Source organism: Anguilla rostrata, chromosome 3, assembly GCF_018555375.3.
Source record: "Anguilla rostrata isolate EN2019 chromosome 3, ASM1855537v3, whole genome shotgun sequence".
NCBI classification, from domain to species: domain Eukaryota; kingdom Metazoa; phylum Chordata; class Actinopteri; order Anguilliformes; family Anguillidae; genus Anguilla; species Anguilla rostrata.
Genome location: NC_057935.1, coordinates 28,351,022 through 28,367,325, shown reverse-complemented (window position 1 = coordinate 28,367,325; position 16,304 = coordinate 28,351,022).

The following is a 16,304-nucleotide window of genomic DNA, read 5'->3' as shown; positions in this document are numbered from 1 at the left end:
AGTTCGACAGCATCGCGGGTATTAAGCCTACTCCAGGATCCTCCGGAAGAGGATAAGTACTTGTCTCTCAAACAGCTTTTTTTGGAGACTTTCGAGCTGTCAGAACCTGAGCGTGCTCGCAAGCTCCTTACACTGCCTGGTTTGGGTGATTCTAAACCTTCGGAATTAATGGACCATATGCTGACACTTTTGGGTAACCACCAACCTTGCTTCATATTCCGGGAATTATTTATGCAGCAGATGCTCAGTCAAGTGCGTGCAGCTCTGGCAGGTTCCCCGTTGAAAAACCACAGGGCTCTGGCCAGGGAAGCTGATAAAGTTTTAAACTCCAGCCGGCTGCCCGGTCCTGCAGTAAGGGTGGTTGGCGCTGCTGATGTGCAGGCTATCCGGGAGGATGTCATCGCCGCTGCCCAACGGCAACGACTTACAGCGGGCCTCTGCTACTATCATGCCAGGTTTGGCCCACGCGCTAAGAAGTGCCGTCCACCTTGCTCTTTCGTGTCAGGAAACGGCAGAGCCGACGCTCATTAGCTGCGTTGAGTGTCGGCCAGGCTAGCAGTTTGCTTTTTGTTATGGACTCTGTTTCTGATCGACGATTTCTATGCGACACAGGCGCGCAGGTTAGCGTTCTCCCTGCGTCTGCTTTGGACGTACAGACTGGGGGTCGTGGACTACCTCTGGAGGCAGCCAACGGCAGCACTATCCCCACTTTTGGCAGACGAGCAGTGGACCTGTGTTTTGACGGACAACATTTCCAGTGGGTGTTTGTGCTAGCGTCTGTGTCTACTCCGTTGTTGGGCGCAGATTTTCTGTGTGCTAACAGCCTGCTGGTCGATGTCAGGAACAGACGGCTGGTGAATGCGGAGACATTCGCAACGCTTCCGGGTTCTCCCAGCAGCACCGGGACGTCCAAGTTGTCTAGCGCCCTGTCATCTGCGGATGTGTTTCAGCGCCTCCTGGTAGAATTCCCGGACCTCACCACGCCCACGTTCTCTTCGGCAGCCGTCAAGCATGGGGTGGAACATTATACCGCCACTACGGGTCTGCCGGTCCACGCCCGGACAAGGCGGTTGGACCAGCAGAAGCAGGCTGTGGCTAAAGCGGAGTTTGACTCCATGGAACGCTTGGGGATTGTGCGTAGGTCCAGCAGTCCTTGGGCCTCACCCCTCCACTTGGTTCCGAAAACGGGGGGGGGTGGCGACCTTGCGGGGACTATCGACGACTGAATGACGCCACGACCCCTGACCGCTACCCTATACCATACATACAGGATTTCTCGGCTCGATTAGCTGGGAAGGTTTTTTTTTCGAAAATTGATTTAGTCAGGGGTTATCACCAGGTTCCGGTTCAGCCGCAAGATATCGCTAAAACCGCGGTAATAACCCTGTTTGGGCTATTTGAGTTTTTACGAATGCCTTTTGGTTTAAAAAACGCGGCCCAAACTTTTCAGCGCTTAATGGATAGGGTTTTGCGGGATATTTTTCTTTTCGTTTATTTAGACGACATCCTGGTAGCCAGTGCCTCCAGCGATGAGCACCAGGCCCATCTCCGGGCCCTTTTTGCGCGCCTCAGCGAACACAGGTTAATTATTAACCTTGCCAAATGTCAATTTGGGGTTCCCGTGGTGGATTTCCTCGGCCACCGCGTCACCAGGGAAGGTGCGGTGCCCCTCCCTTCCAAGGTCGAGGCTATTCAAAATTTTCCGCGACCGGTTACAGTTCGGGCTTTGCAGGAGTTTTTGGGCATGGTAAATGTTTACCATCGCTTCATTCCCAGAGCCGCTCAGCTAATGCTGCCCCTGTACGCTGCCCTTAAAGGAGCCACAGCGAAGCAACTGGTAAGTTGGTCGGCCGAGATGTCGCATGCTTTTTTAAAAACTAAAGAGGCATTAGCGAATGCTACTCTCCTTACGCACCCTTGGCCGGACGCACCGGTTTCTGTAACTACGGATGCATCAGATTTTGCAGTTGGCGGGGTGCATGAACAGCTAATAAATGGGGTTTGGCAGCCGCTTGCTTTTTTTAGCCGCCAGCTCCGTCCTGCTGAGCGCAATTACAGCACGTTCGATCGCGAGCTCCTTGCTCTTTATTTAGCTGTGCGCCATTTCCGGTTCCTGCTCGAGGGCCGCACGTTCACGGCCTTTGTAGACCACAAACCTTTAGCTCTAGCTATGGCTAAGGTTTCGGAGCCGTGGTCCGCCCGTCAGCAAAGGCAGTTGGCATTCGTCTCCGAGTTCACCACGGACATCCAGCATGTCGCAGGTAAGGACAACGTGGTGGCTGACTGTCTTTCGCGGTCCATAGTGGACCCAGTCAATTTAGGGGTGGATTACGGGCAGATGGCTGCTGACCAGGCGTCTGATCCCGAAGTGCAGGCGTTACGCACAGCGACTACAGGTCTGCAGCTGCAGGAGGTAAGTTTTGGTCCTTCATGCACCCCACTCCTTTGTGATGTGTCCACCGGGGTCGCCAGACCAGTGGTGCCCGTGGTTTGGCAGCGGCGTATTTTCGAGGTTTTACACAACCTATCCCATCCGGGCCGCAAGGCGTCACAAAAGCTATTGTCTGGAAGGTTTGTGTGGCATAGCCTGAAAAAGGATGTCCGTGACTGGGTGAATGCTTGCTTAGCGTGTCAACGGGCTAAAGTTCACAAGCACACCAAGGCTCCTTTAGCGCCGTTCGCCGTCCCTGAAAGGTGGTTTGACCACGTTAATGTGGATCTAGTGGGGCCGTTGGCTCCGTCGCGGGGTTACACACACCTTTTAACAATCGTAGATAGGACCACGCGTTGACCGGAGGTGATACCGCTGACGTCCACCACCACTGCTGAGGTGGCTCGGGCATTTATTAATGCGTGGGTCTCGCGTTTTGGGGTTCCGGCCGATTTATCCTCCGACCGTGGGGCTCAGTTCACGTCAAAATTGTGGGCGTCAATAGCTCGGCAGTTGGGGGTGACGCTGCATTGGACTACGGCGTATCACCCTCAGGCTAACGGGATGTGCGAGCGCTTTCATCGTTCGTTAAAGGTGTCCCTCTGCGCTGCAATGCAGGGGGACTCTTGGTTTGATACGCTCCCGTGGGTCTTACTGGGTCTTAGGACGGCCCCTAAGGCTGATTTAGGAGCATCATCTGCGGAGCTAGTTTATGGGCAACCGTTGCACTTACCAGGGGAGTTTTTACCTAGCTGTTCGGTGCCTTGGTCAGCTACGCGCCAACTCCCGGTTCTGAGGGACGGTCTGAAATCGTTCGCCCCAGTGCCTACGACGCATCACGGTTTTCCACGCTCCCACGTTCATCCAGGTTTTGGTGAGGCGCGCTTTGTGTTTGTGCGACAAGATAAGCATCGTGGCCCTTTGCAGCCTCCTTACGAGGGACCGTTTCGGGTATTAAAGTCCGGGGAGAAATTTTTTGTTTTGGATATCGGTGGTAGGTCTGACCGCATTACCATAGATCGCTTAAAGCCGGCGCACGTCGATTTAGATTCGCCGGGAGAGGTCGCTTGTCCTCCGCGCAGAGGTCGCCCTCCCGCTCTCAGGTCGAGAAATCCTACCCCTGACTTAAACCCTGACCCTGGTAACAGCCCTAAAACTGACTCTGGTATGGGTCCTGATCCGTCCGGGGCTGCGGGCAAGAAACTGGGGAGGTTTGGTCGTGTCATCCAGACCCCTAGGCGGTTTTGCTGCCACAGTAAATTCTGGGGGGGCTTGTGTAGTGAGCACTGGGGGGAGAGAGGCAGAATCCCCTGTGGCAACACGCCCACGTTCTCAGACTCACCTGACAGGTGACGTGTCAGCTGGGAGGGAGAGCTTCCTGACGTGGCAGTCTGATTGTATGTTTTCCTGAGCGATCTGCTCGAATAAAGTTGTTTTTGCATACTTGAAAACCAAGCCAGTCGTTTTTCTCTGCAAACTCCACATGGTATCATTTTAAAAAAACTTTTTCTCGTTTATTTATATGCCTATACAGCTTTTTCACTGCTGTATAGGCATATCTTAGGGCTGTTGTCGGGTTTATCTTGTTGTATGGTTCTAGTGATCTTCTGGGACATCGCCGCTGGAAGCACAGCCAAGTGCTTGCTGACCATTTCTGGGGTCAGTTCAGCCGCAGGTACCTCCCCAGTCTCCAGCTTCGCCAGAAGTGGTGGAACCACACTCCTGACCTCACAGTGAGCAGAGTCATGGTCATTGACTCACAGCTTCCGAAAGCCCTCTAGCCCATCGGACGTGTTACACGTGTCTTCCCCAGTGATGACGGCAGATATGGAGAGCTGAGGTGGACATCAAAGGTAACACCTACAAGCGTCCAGTCGCCAAGCTGATTGAGCTCCCCAAGATGCCCGACGATTGAGACTGCAGCCCAAAAGCACAGCAGGGACTTTTAGGTTATTGCATATTCCTTGCATGAATCTGGGGGCGGCTGTGTAAAATCCCCTGTTGCGCACGCACTGCATGACGTATCTCTCCACTAACCCACTGTGCATGCACCAATTTGTCCATTTTGTTATCACACACGCACATCATCTAACCACACAAAGCATTCTTTTTATTTACTTGCAATTCAACTTTAATAGTGGTGGGTTTTACCTTTGGCTTGCCTATTTTGTGCTATTGCTTTTGTATATACAATTGTGACCATTCTTTCTGCACCACATACGGCATTCATTGAAACAATTAAGCTCTATGGAATGATCTGAAGACTGAGTGAAGCATGAACGGGTCTCCCTGTGCATCTGTTGGGACACATTCCTAAGTAACATCTTTTGCCAGCTGTTTCCTTGTTGTATTTTCTGCTGTTATTGTTGTTAAAGCATGAAACCAATCAAAAAGTTTATCCCAAAGCACTGAACAGCAATCCTATGAGTAACACTCCCTGTTCCTGCTTTCGACTCAGTTAAAGGCAAACATGATCTGTTCTCTCACATTTCTTCATGTCAGTACTGAGAACAAGATGGCGCCCTTTTTTGTTAACAAGCGCAAGCAACCCCAGCAAGGCAATAAGGAAGAGGCCTGCCAAACAGTTGAATTTCCAGTGTAAACAGAATGAAACGCCAAGAATTTAAAGATGCGAAGAGACCCTAATCCCTCTCAACGGAATTAACACCCATTTTATTTCAGTGGAATTTTGCTGGTTCTGTTACATGCTAAATTGGGACTTAACTGTTCCCTTTGGCAACTTCCATCAAATGTTAGCCTCTCATCAGAGTATGTCTTATGTATTGACCCTGCTACCCAGAATGAGCTTTAGCTGGCTTGAAGGATTCTAAAGCTTCATGCCAGAGTTTAGACATGATCTCAGTTGGAAATATTTTCAGCTCTTCAGTGACTGGTTTTATGATGAAAATTTGTTGTTTCATACAAGCTCATCCAGCATACAGTACCTGCCACATTTTCCTGGCTGCTATTCGTGCTATCTGTGCAGGTTGTCTTGGCATCTTGTTAACATTTGGTTTGGACCCTCTAAGCCAGAGTCTTCAGCCTAGGACTTGATTTTACCCTGTACCCCACTGTATTCTCATGTGGCTGGGCCTCACACTTCTCATTCCAAGCCTACTACAACCCAGGAACACAAAAAACCACAGGATGGTTGTGACATTGAGAGAACAGCATTAAAAATCATAGTTCTCAGCCAAATACGCATACAAACTTGTTCTGACATAACACACAATATATGATCTGCAGTGGTTACCACATCTACATTCTTTTGGGGAAAACAAAAGTCAACATTGCAGTACATCTCCATAACTGGGCAAGTGGCTGACAATGCAATTTACTCTGATCCACATTCTGCCATAAAATTGTTCCCTGTTCACTGTGTGTGTGTGTGTGTGTGTGTGTGTGCATGCACGTGCAGGTGGTCATGGCCTAACCTACTTTTATAGGAACATCCTGATCTCTTTCAAAACAATAATTCATAGTGGGGTGCACAGCTTATGTTGCTCTTCAGATATACTCCCCAGCTTCCATTATCCCAGGATTATGATTTTGTTTATAAAACTTGCACTCACAAAGACAATTAATTTCTTTCAAAACATTGTAATAGAATAAAGGTCTGTGGGCGTGGGTCTCCTGTCTCCTATGCTGGAACACTTACATTGAGGAACAGATGTTGGCAAATGTGACGCTTCTTTCGCAAGCTTCATTCAGGCCATCTGAAACATTCACAAGTCATTTCTCACATGTGAGAGAGTGAAACGCACACACTGCTTCTCATGGTGGGCTGCAGTCCAAACATTACCGCTCTGCAGGAGGGCGTGAGCCTTACAGTGCAATGAACTGTCACAGTGACAGTGGTCCCAAAGACATTGGACTCATTGCCCTGTTTTTATGATTCTTTTCATGCTGTAATTGTAACTGGTTGCCAGAGAACGGGGCATTGTATTGAAGAGTAGAATGGACATGATGGTTAATGGGGTACAGAATTCTCAGGTGTATTAATGCGTGGGTCTCGCGTTTTGGGGTTCCGGCCGATTTATCCTCCGACCGTGGGGCTCAGTTCACGTCAGAGTTGTGGGCGTCGATAGCTCGGCAGTTGGGGGTGACGCTGCATTGGACTACGGCGTATCACCCTCAGGCTAACGGGATGTGCGAGCGCTTTCATCGTTCGTTAAAGGTGTCCCTCTGCGCTGCAATGCAGGGGGACGCTTGGTTTGATACGCTCCCGTGGGTCTTACTGGGTCTTAGGACGGCCCCTAAGGCTGATTTAGGAGCATCATCTGCGGAGCTAGTTTATGGGCAACCGTTGCACTTACCAGGGGAGTTTTTACCTAGCTGTTCGGTGCCTTGGTCAGCTACGCGCCAACTCCCGGTTCTGAGGGACGGTCTGAAATCGTTCGCCCCAGTGCCTACGACGCATCACGGTTTTCCACGCTCCCACGTTCATCCAGGTTTTGGTGAGGCGCGCTTTGTGTTTGTGCGACAAGATAAGCATCGTGGCCCTTTGCAGCCTCCTTACGAGGGACCGTTTCGGGTATTAAAGTCCGGGGAGAAATTTTTTGTTTTGGATATCGGTGGTAGGTCTGACCGCATTACCATAGATCGCTTAAAGCCGGCGCACGTCGATTTAGATTCGCCGGGAGAGGTCGCTTGTCCTCCGCGCAGAGGTCGCCCTCCCGCTCTCAGGTCGAGAAATCCTACCCCTGACTTAAACCCTGACCCTGGTAACAGCCCTAAAACTGACTCTGGTATGGGTCCTGATCCGTCCGGGGTTGCGGGCAAGAAACTGGGGAGGTTTGGTCGTGTCATCCAGACCCCTAGGCGGTTTTGCTGCCACAGTAAATTCTGGGGGGGCTTGTGTAGTGAGCACTGGGGGGAGAGAGGCAGAATCCCCTGTGGCAACACGCCCACGTTCTCAGACTCACCTGACAGGTGACGTGTCAGCTGGGAGGGAGAGCTTCCTGACGTGGCAGTCTGATTGTATGTTTTCCTGAGCGATCTGCTCGAATAAAGTTGTTTTTGCATACTTGAAAACCAAGCCAGTCGTTTTTCTCTGCAAACTCCACATGGTATCATTTAAAAAAAACTTTTTCTCGTTTATTTATATGCCTATACAGCTTTTTCACTGCTGTATAGGCATATCTTAGGGCTGTTGTCGGGTTTATCTTGTTGTATGGTTCTAGTGATCTTCTGGGACATCGCCGCTGGAAGCACAGCCAAGTGCTTGCTGACCATTTCTGGGGTCAGTTCAGCCGCAGGTACCTCCCCAGTCTCCAGCTTCGCCAGAAGTGGTGGAACCACACTCCTGACCTCACAGTGAGCAGAGTCATGGTCATTGACTCACAGCTTCCGAAAGCCCTCTAGCCCATCGGACGTGTTACACGTGTCTTCCCCAGTGATGACGGCAGATATGGAGAGCTGAGGTGGACATCAAAGGTAACACCTACAAGCGTCCAGTCGCCAAGCTGATTGAGCTCCCCAAGATGCCCGACGATTGAGACTGCAGCCCAAAAGCACAGCAGGGACTTTTAGGTTATTGCATATTCCTTGCATGAATCTGGGGGCGGCTGTGTAAAATCCCCTGTTGCGCACGCACTGCATGACGTATCTCTCCACTAACCCACTGTGCATGCACCAATTTGTCCATTTTGTTATCACACACGCACATCATCTAACCACACAAAGCATTCTTTTTTATTTACTTGCAATTCAACTTTAATAGTGGTGGGTTTTACCTTTGGCTTGCCTATTTTGTGCTATTGCTTTTGTATATACAATTGTGACCATTCTTTCTGCACCACATACGGCATTCATTGAAACAATTAAGCTCTATGGAATGATCTGAAGACTGAGTGAAGCATGAACGGGGTCTCCCTGTGCATCTGTTGGGACACATTCCTAAGTAACATCTTTTGCCAGCTGTTTCCTTGTTGTATTTTCTGCTGTTATTGTTGTTAAAGCATGAAACCAATCAAAAAGTTTATCCCAAAGCACTGAACAGCAATCCTATGAGTAACACTCCCTGTTCCTGCTTTCGACTCAGTTAAAGGCAAACATGATCTGTTCTCTCACATTTCTTCATGTCAGTACTGAGAACAAGATGGCGCCCTTTTTTGTTAACAAGCGCAAGCAACCCCAGCAAGGCAATAAGGAAGAGGCCTGCCAAACAGTTGAATTTCCAGTGTAAACAGAATGAAACGCCAAGAATTTAAAGATGCGAAGAGACCCTAATCCCCTCTCAACGGAATTAACACCCATTTTATTTCAGTGGAATTTTGCTGGTTCTGTTACATGCTAAATTGGGACTTAACTGTTCCCTTTGGCAACTTCCATCAAATGTTAGCCTCTCATCAGAGTATGTCTTATGTATTGACCCTGCTACCCAGAATGAGCTTTAGCTGGCTTGAAGGATTCTAAAGCTTCATGCCAGAGTTTAGACATGATCTCAGTTGGAAATATTTTCAGCTCTTCAGTGACTGGTTTTATGATGAAAATTTGTTGTTTCATACAAGCTCATCCAGCATACAGTACCTGCCACATTTTCCTGGCTGCTATTCGTGCTATCTGTGCAGGTTGTCTTGGCATCTTGTTAACATTTGGTTTGGACCCTCTAAGCCAGAGTCTTCAGCCTAGGACTTGATTTTACCCTGTACCCCACTGTATTCTCATGTGGCTGGGCCTCACACTTCTCATTCCAAGCCTACTACAACCCAGGAACACAAAAAACCACAGGATGGTTGTGACATTGAGAGAACAGCATTAAAAATCATAGTTCTCAGCCAAATACGCATACAAACTTGTTCTGACATAACACACAATATATGATCTGCAGTGGTTACCACATCTACATTCTTTTGGGGAAAACAAAAGTCAACATTGCAGTACATCTCCATAACTGGGCAAGTGGCTGACAATGCAATTTACTCTGATCCACATTCTGCCATAAAATTGTTCCCTGTTCACTGTGTGTGTGTGTGTGTGTGTGTGTGTGCATGCACGTGCAGGTGGTCATGGCCTAACCTACTTTTATAGGAACATCCTGATCTCTTTCAAAACAATAATTCATAGTGGGGTGCACAGCTTATGTTGCTCTTCAGATATACTCCCCAGCTTCCATTATCCCAGGATTATGATTTTGTTTATAAAACTTGCACTCACAAAGACAATTAATTTCTTTCAAAACATTGTAATAGAATGAAGGTCTGTGGGCGTGGGTCTCCTGTCTCCTATGCTGGAACACTTACATTGAGGAACAGATGTTGGCAAATGTGACGCTGCTTTCGCAAGCTTCATTCAGGCCATCTGAAACATTCACAAGTCATTTCTCACATGTGAGAGAGTGAAACGCACACACTGCTTCTCATGGTGGGCTGCAGTCCAAACATTACCGCTCTGCAGGAGGGCGTGAGCCTTACAGTGCAATGAACTGTCACAGTGACAGTGGTCCCAAAGACATTGGACTCATTGCCCTGTTTTTATGATTCTTTTCATGCTGTAATTGTAACTGGTTGCCAGAGAACGGGGCATTGTATTGAAGAGTAGAATGGACATGATGGTTAATGGGGTACAGAATTCTCAGGTGTAGATACTAATCATTAAAAACACATTTCAATGTACAAAAATGCCAAGTTACTCACACTTACAAAGCACTGTCTATAAGTAATTCATTCAAACTGGCTAAATCTATGCCTGCCATTAAAAGTATTGATATCAAAATGACACCAAGTTACTGTACTACAAACAACATAGGCTTTCGGGGCCACATATTTTAATGAAAAGAAGCAGTTCTTTTTCACTGCAAACAAAACTTAATAGCTTTTAGTTGAACACATACGGAGACACTCGCTTTCAGCTGGCTTAGCTTGCTAGTATTCAAGTAAAGCTTGCTACCAAGCACATTACAATACTGTTCTGTATTGCACTGTTTTTCTCTAACAGAAATTATTAATGTTATGAAAAGTAATGAAGCCCTGTTTGTACAATGCATAAATAAGCATTATAAAATGGTTTGTGAAGAATCCATAGTAATGTAGCTAACTAATCATGTGAACAACAATATAGTCTGAGGCTAACACAGAAGATAATTATATTACCAACCAGTTCAGGCAACATTATCTTACAACACTGTTGTGTATAAGCATGTAACAGTCAACAGGAATTTGCAGGCATACTGTAACTATTGAAAATTTGTGTTTCATACAGTCTTACCTGCAAATAAAACATAAAAGCTTTTAGCTGACCACATACACTCGCTTTCAGCTTGCTTAGCTAGTTGCTAATATTCTAGCAAAGCTTGATGATACCAAGCAAGACGTCCTGTGCCTGCCAATCTCACACTGACTGGCAGCCACTAGTGATGGGCGAAAATGAACAAACATATCTTTTTGAACGACTCTTTTTAGTGTCCGGTATGTACCGAGTCAACCTGTGGAACGTCCGCGAGCTCATGAATCGGACTCTCTTTTCCACTCAAAACTGCTGCCTGCTATGGTGGGTGCAGCGCTCAAAGCATAGCAAGCGGAACAACCAATAAATGAGCGAGATCGAATGAACCGTTGTCTCTAACTATATGACGTTAATGAATGAGCGAGTTGAATCGGACTTGAGTCGAGACAGGCAGCCTGCACTCACTGAATGAGATCGAATGAACCGTTCTCTTGAGCTAGGACGTCTGCTACCTGCCCAGGAAGAACGACAAATTGATGTAGTCAAATCACATTTCTGTAACATCGTATTGAGCTTACATAGCCTACCTACATACAAGTAGGATGCAGAATCTCAATGTATTAAAATGAATATTTTATCTTTATTAATGTTAACTTATACATGATGAATGATAATGCATTGAAGAGAAGTTTGGTGGGGAGTGCAGCACTAGTTGTCGAACGTGCATGTACTATAATGGAGTGTCATGGAGAAACTGACGTTTTTTAGAAAAAGTATCAAAACTCGAGAGGTTCCAAAGGTTTGATACATTTACATAAATCAGCTCGAAGGAACGGATACTGTGAAAAGAATCGGTCCGCCCACCACGAGTGGCCACTGTCATCTACTGACGTCAGCTGGTATCACACTGGCTTACAGATGCAAAAGCAATAGTTTAAATGTTGTATTTTTTGTTAGGCAGCAAGCCAGTGTACTGAGTTTAGAGATTTGCTGCAGTCGGAGGGGGGAATTGAACCCAAGTCTCTCAGTCCTGTAAACAGTTCAAACTAAAAGACAAGGGCACTACCCACTAGGCTACACGGGAAGAAGACTTGATAGATGCAAAGTTGTACTGTTTTAAACATGCGCACTTGTATATATGATCATTTTGTTTGCATCCAATGTTTTTATTGGTTGATGTACGTAAAATGAACAAATATTCTTTGTGGGCTAAGAGCATTTCAGGCAGGAATACGAAGAAGGAGAAAATGCAAAATCCCCTTAGTTTGGGGCTTTATTGTGTGGACATGTGAAGTTGTTTGTGAAGCTGAGAGTCTGTGGTCATTGTGGTTATTTCTGTGGGGTTCCCTGAATAGTGCCAAACTCTCGGTGCTGTATAGGTATAGGGCATGCCCCGCCAAGGCGTAACTTAGCTGGATGGCATACCTGCTATCCCAATTTGGCTCAGATGACTCTGAGGACATGGTGAGACTAAGCTGTTCTGCTATAGTCCATAAATGTGTGCATGTAAGTGTATGCCTCCATGCATGTGTATTCATATATATTCTGTGATCAAAGCATTTTTCACACAGACCAGACCTTTACGACTAAAGTATTTTATAGCAATCTAGTCTGACAGCTTAGAATATCTGGAATGAAAAATGTATTTGCATGTGTACTTTTGCATGAATCCCCAGTAGGAAGACAGAAACTGCTCAGGATAACAACAAATCTCAACTTTGTGGTGTAATGCATTATGGTCCTTGACTTGCAACTAAAAGGTCCATCCACTCATCCATGGTCTTAAACATGAAACAAAATATTTTTTATTTTCTGCTAGATTGAATCAAAGATGCCATAATGCATTTGGATGAATAGGCACTTAAGTCCTGAGAATATGGTTTAAAGGAATATAATCTATTGCTACTAGTTGCATATTTCCCCCAGTTTATGAGTCTGTCTCATTTGTCTGGTAATATCAAGGCTAGTATAAGTACCTGCAGTATGATTGCAGGCATAGCATTTTTAGTGGAAATATTTCATAATTGGAGGTTTTCTATTTCAAGTAATGACAAATGTTGTGCAAATATGTAGACGTTGTAAATACATAAATTAATATTTCACCCTTTTTGGTGAGTTTCTCCCATCACTGTGATCCGAGCCAGCACTAGCTGCTAACTAGCGGCCCACAGTCATCACTGTTAACTGTTAATTTCACTAATAGACAGTTGAACTGTCTGCAGACGAACTAAGGATTATCTGCTAAATAAACACAAGTGGTGCTGTATGGTCCTGCCCAATGAGATTGCTGTACTGCCAATAGGCTCTTGCTTGCTGGGGTGTAACCCAGGCTGATGTAAACACCTGTAGCCCAGAAGCTACCTAAGCTGTGAAGAGACGCAATGATCTCGGCTCCCATCATCTATGCAGGTGAGAGACTTGTGGAGATAAAGCCCTGAAGGCATATTGTCTCTCACCTCTACTTCTATAGGCATCCTTCTATAGGCATCTACAATATCAAAGAAAAACAGCAGATTCTGTTATATGTAAAGGTATATTTAACATTGGGAATACTGTGATCTTACCATTATTCAGCATAGCGGCTGTGCAGTGACAAATTGAAAGCCTAGGTAAGGAAACAAGGTTTGCAAAATAATGCAAACTGTGTTTGTCACTCTGGATAAGAACATCTGCTAAACACCTAATTGTAAATGTTTATGTACACATAGAAAGGGCTAAACTGATTAATTATTTCAGACTGATCTTAAGAATAGCTATTTTAAATTTGCTCTTTGAATAACAAGCACTGCTGATAAATGATTATAATGATTATTGATCAAAAAGTAGATATAATGTGTTTAACTGAGACTTGGCAGAAACCTCAAGAATTTATTCATTTAAACGAGTCCCCCAGGGTACTCATTCATTAAAAAACCCCGCTCCTCTGGCCGTGGAGGAGGAGTAGTTGCTTTACACCGCGGTAATATCAAAATGAAGGCTGTTGCCATACCAAGACCCTCATCGTTTGAATGTCTTGTCATAAAATTATCCGGTCCTCCACCTCTGTATATTGCAGTAATCTATCACCCTCCAAAACCTTCAACTGTATTTCTCTCCAAGTTCTCATCATTACTGACCACTGTCTGTGCCATGCCATCAAATTTACTAGTGCGAGGTGATTTTAATATTCATGTTGATTCCGCTGAATGTAATTTTGCTTCAGATTTTTTATCCCTACTAGATTGTTTGGACATTAAACAACATGAAAATTTCCACACACATAACAAGGGACATATAATAGATCTGGTATGCTCCTGTGGTTTATCTTCCTGTAATCTCACTGGCAATGATCTTCCCATTTCTGATCACAGAATTATGTTGTTTGAAATGTTCATACCTCTGTCCCTGAACAACACCAAATTTATTATTGCCTTCATAAATGTAAAAAAACAATCCTGAATTAATGATGGAACTTTTAAATGAATCTCCTGTCTCCACCCCTACTGATGAGCTAGTCTCTCATTATAATTACCTTCTCTCATTTATCTACAATCACTTGCATCTCTTAAATATCGCACTTCACTCGCACTGCACCTGGTACACTCCTGAATTACGACTGATGAAGTCCCATGGTCGTCATTTAGAACATCTGACAAAGAGTACTGTTTGTACGGTCAAGTTGTTCATGCTGATGCCTATTCTGAACATCTAACACATTACAAATGCCCTCACAGCTGCCAAATCTTCTTAATATGCCAACATCATTCACATAAGGATAGCGTGAAGCACTTTGTGTTACATTTAACTTGTATGAAAAGTGCTATACAAATAAAGTCTTATTGATTGATTAACATAAGTAATGGCAATTTGAAAGTTATTTTCTCTACTGTTAACAAATAGTCGCGGCCCCCTGACAATTTTCCACTCAGCATTTCCACTGAGCTCTGCAATAAATTCCTTAGCCTCTTTCACACTAAAGTTGATGCAATCCACCAACAGCTCCTCCTTATTAGTACTGAACATGATGTACTCTCTCCCACTTTGGAGCTTGCTCAGACAGGTTCTCTCTCTCAGTTCCTCCCTGTCAATGATTCCACTCTGAAATAATCTCAAAATCCAGGTTATCCACATGTCGGCTAGACCCAATGCCCACCTCACTAGTCAAATCTTGCCTCCCTGCCCTCCTTCCCCTGTTGTGGGATATTATCAGCTCCTCTCCTACCTCTGGCACTGTACCTAGTAGCCTGAAGGTGGCAGGGGCCAAACTATTTGTAAAAAAATACAGCAGCTGACCCTGAAAACCTACTGAATTTCAGACCCATTTCAAATTTGCCCTTTTTAGCTAAAACACTGGAGCGAATAGTTGCCATTCAGCTTCAGGACTACTTTTCCACCAATCAGTTACTTGAACCTTTTTAATCTGGTTTTCGCACAAAAAAGCACCACCTTGGTCAAAGTTATCAATGATCTTCTCCGTGCAGCTGACAACAGCCTCTTAAACATCTTAGTGCTACTGCATCTGTGTCTGTCACAAAATTCTACTTGAACGCTTGGCTAGTCTTGGTACCACCCATCTTGCACTTGCCTGGCTCAACTCATACCTGTCTGATAGGCAACAATACATATCTATCATGACTCACAGATCTTTGCTTCTGCCAGGGTGTTCCACAAGGTTTTGGTGCTGGGTCCTATCCTCTTCATTATTTATCTACAACCACTGGGTCAGATCATGCGTTGTCATGGTGTTAGTTTTCACTGCTACACTGATGACACACAGCTTTATATAAGTTCCAAACCCTACACTTCCACCCCCATCTCTCATCAACTGTTTCCTCAAAATTAACAGTGACAAATCTAAAGTCATGCTTATGGGGTCAAAATCCACACTATCCAAAACCCCAAACTTTTCCACCTCTATTAATGGTTTCCTCATCCCACCTTACACTCATGTGAAGAGCCTTGGTGTCATTCTTGACTCCACTCTCATTTAAACCTCATGAAAAACATGTCACCAGATCCTTTTTTATTTGCATGTCATCATTGTCTGTTGTTTTTGTTCTTGTTTTTATGCATATATCATGATTTTATGTTTCATGTATCGCTATATTTATGAAGATTGCTGGAGCTTGTGGTGCAAGACAAATTTTCATGAAAACAGACAATAAAGTTTTATCTTATCTTATCTGCTTTTTTCCATCTCCACAACATATCAAAGCTCAGGCCCACCTTGTCCTACTCCACCGCAGAAACTCTAACCCATGCCTTTGTGACATCTCGGCTGGATTACTCTAACCCTACTCTCACTGGCATTCCGATCAGATCAATCCGCAAACTTCAATTAGTTCAAAATGCTGCAGCACGAATACTGACCCACACAAAAACATTCAATCACATCTCTCCAATCTTGTACAAACTTCATTGGCTGCCAGTAAAATACCAAATAGAATTCAAAACCCTCCTGCTAACCTACAGTGCACTCCACGGTTTAGCTCTGGCTTATCTCACTGATCTTCTCCTGGACTACACACCCACTCGCCCGATCCGCTTCTCCTCTGCAAGACTTCTAACTGTCCCCCCATCTCGCCACTCCACTCTTGGTGATTGTGCTTTCTCCTGTGCAGCACCCAAACAGTGGAACACACTCCCTCCCCACATCCGTAATGCTGAGACTCTCTCCATTTTTATGAAACCTTTAAAAGCTCAGCTCTTCGTACTAGCTTTCGCATGA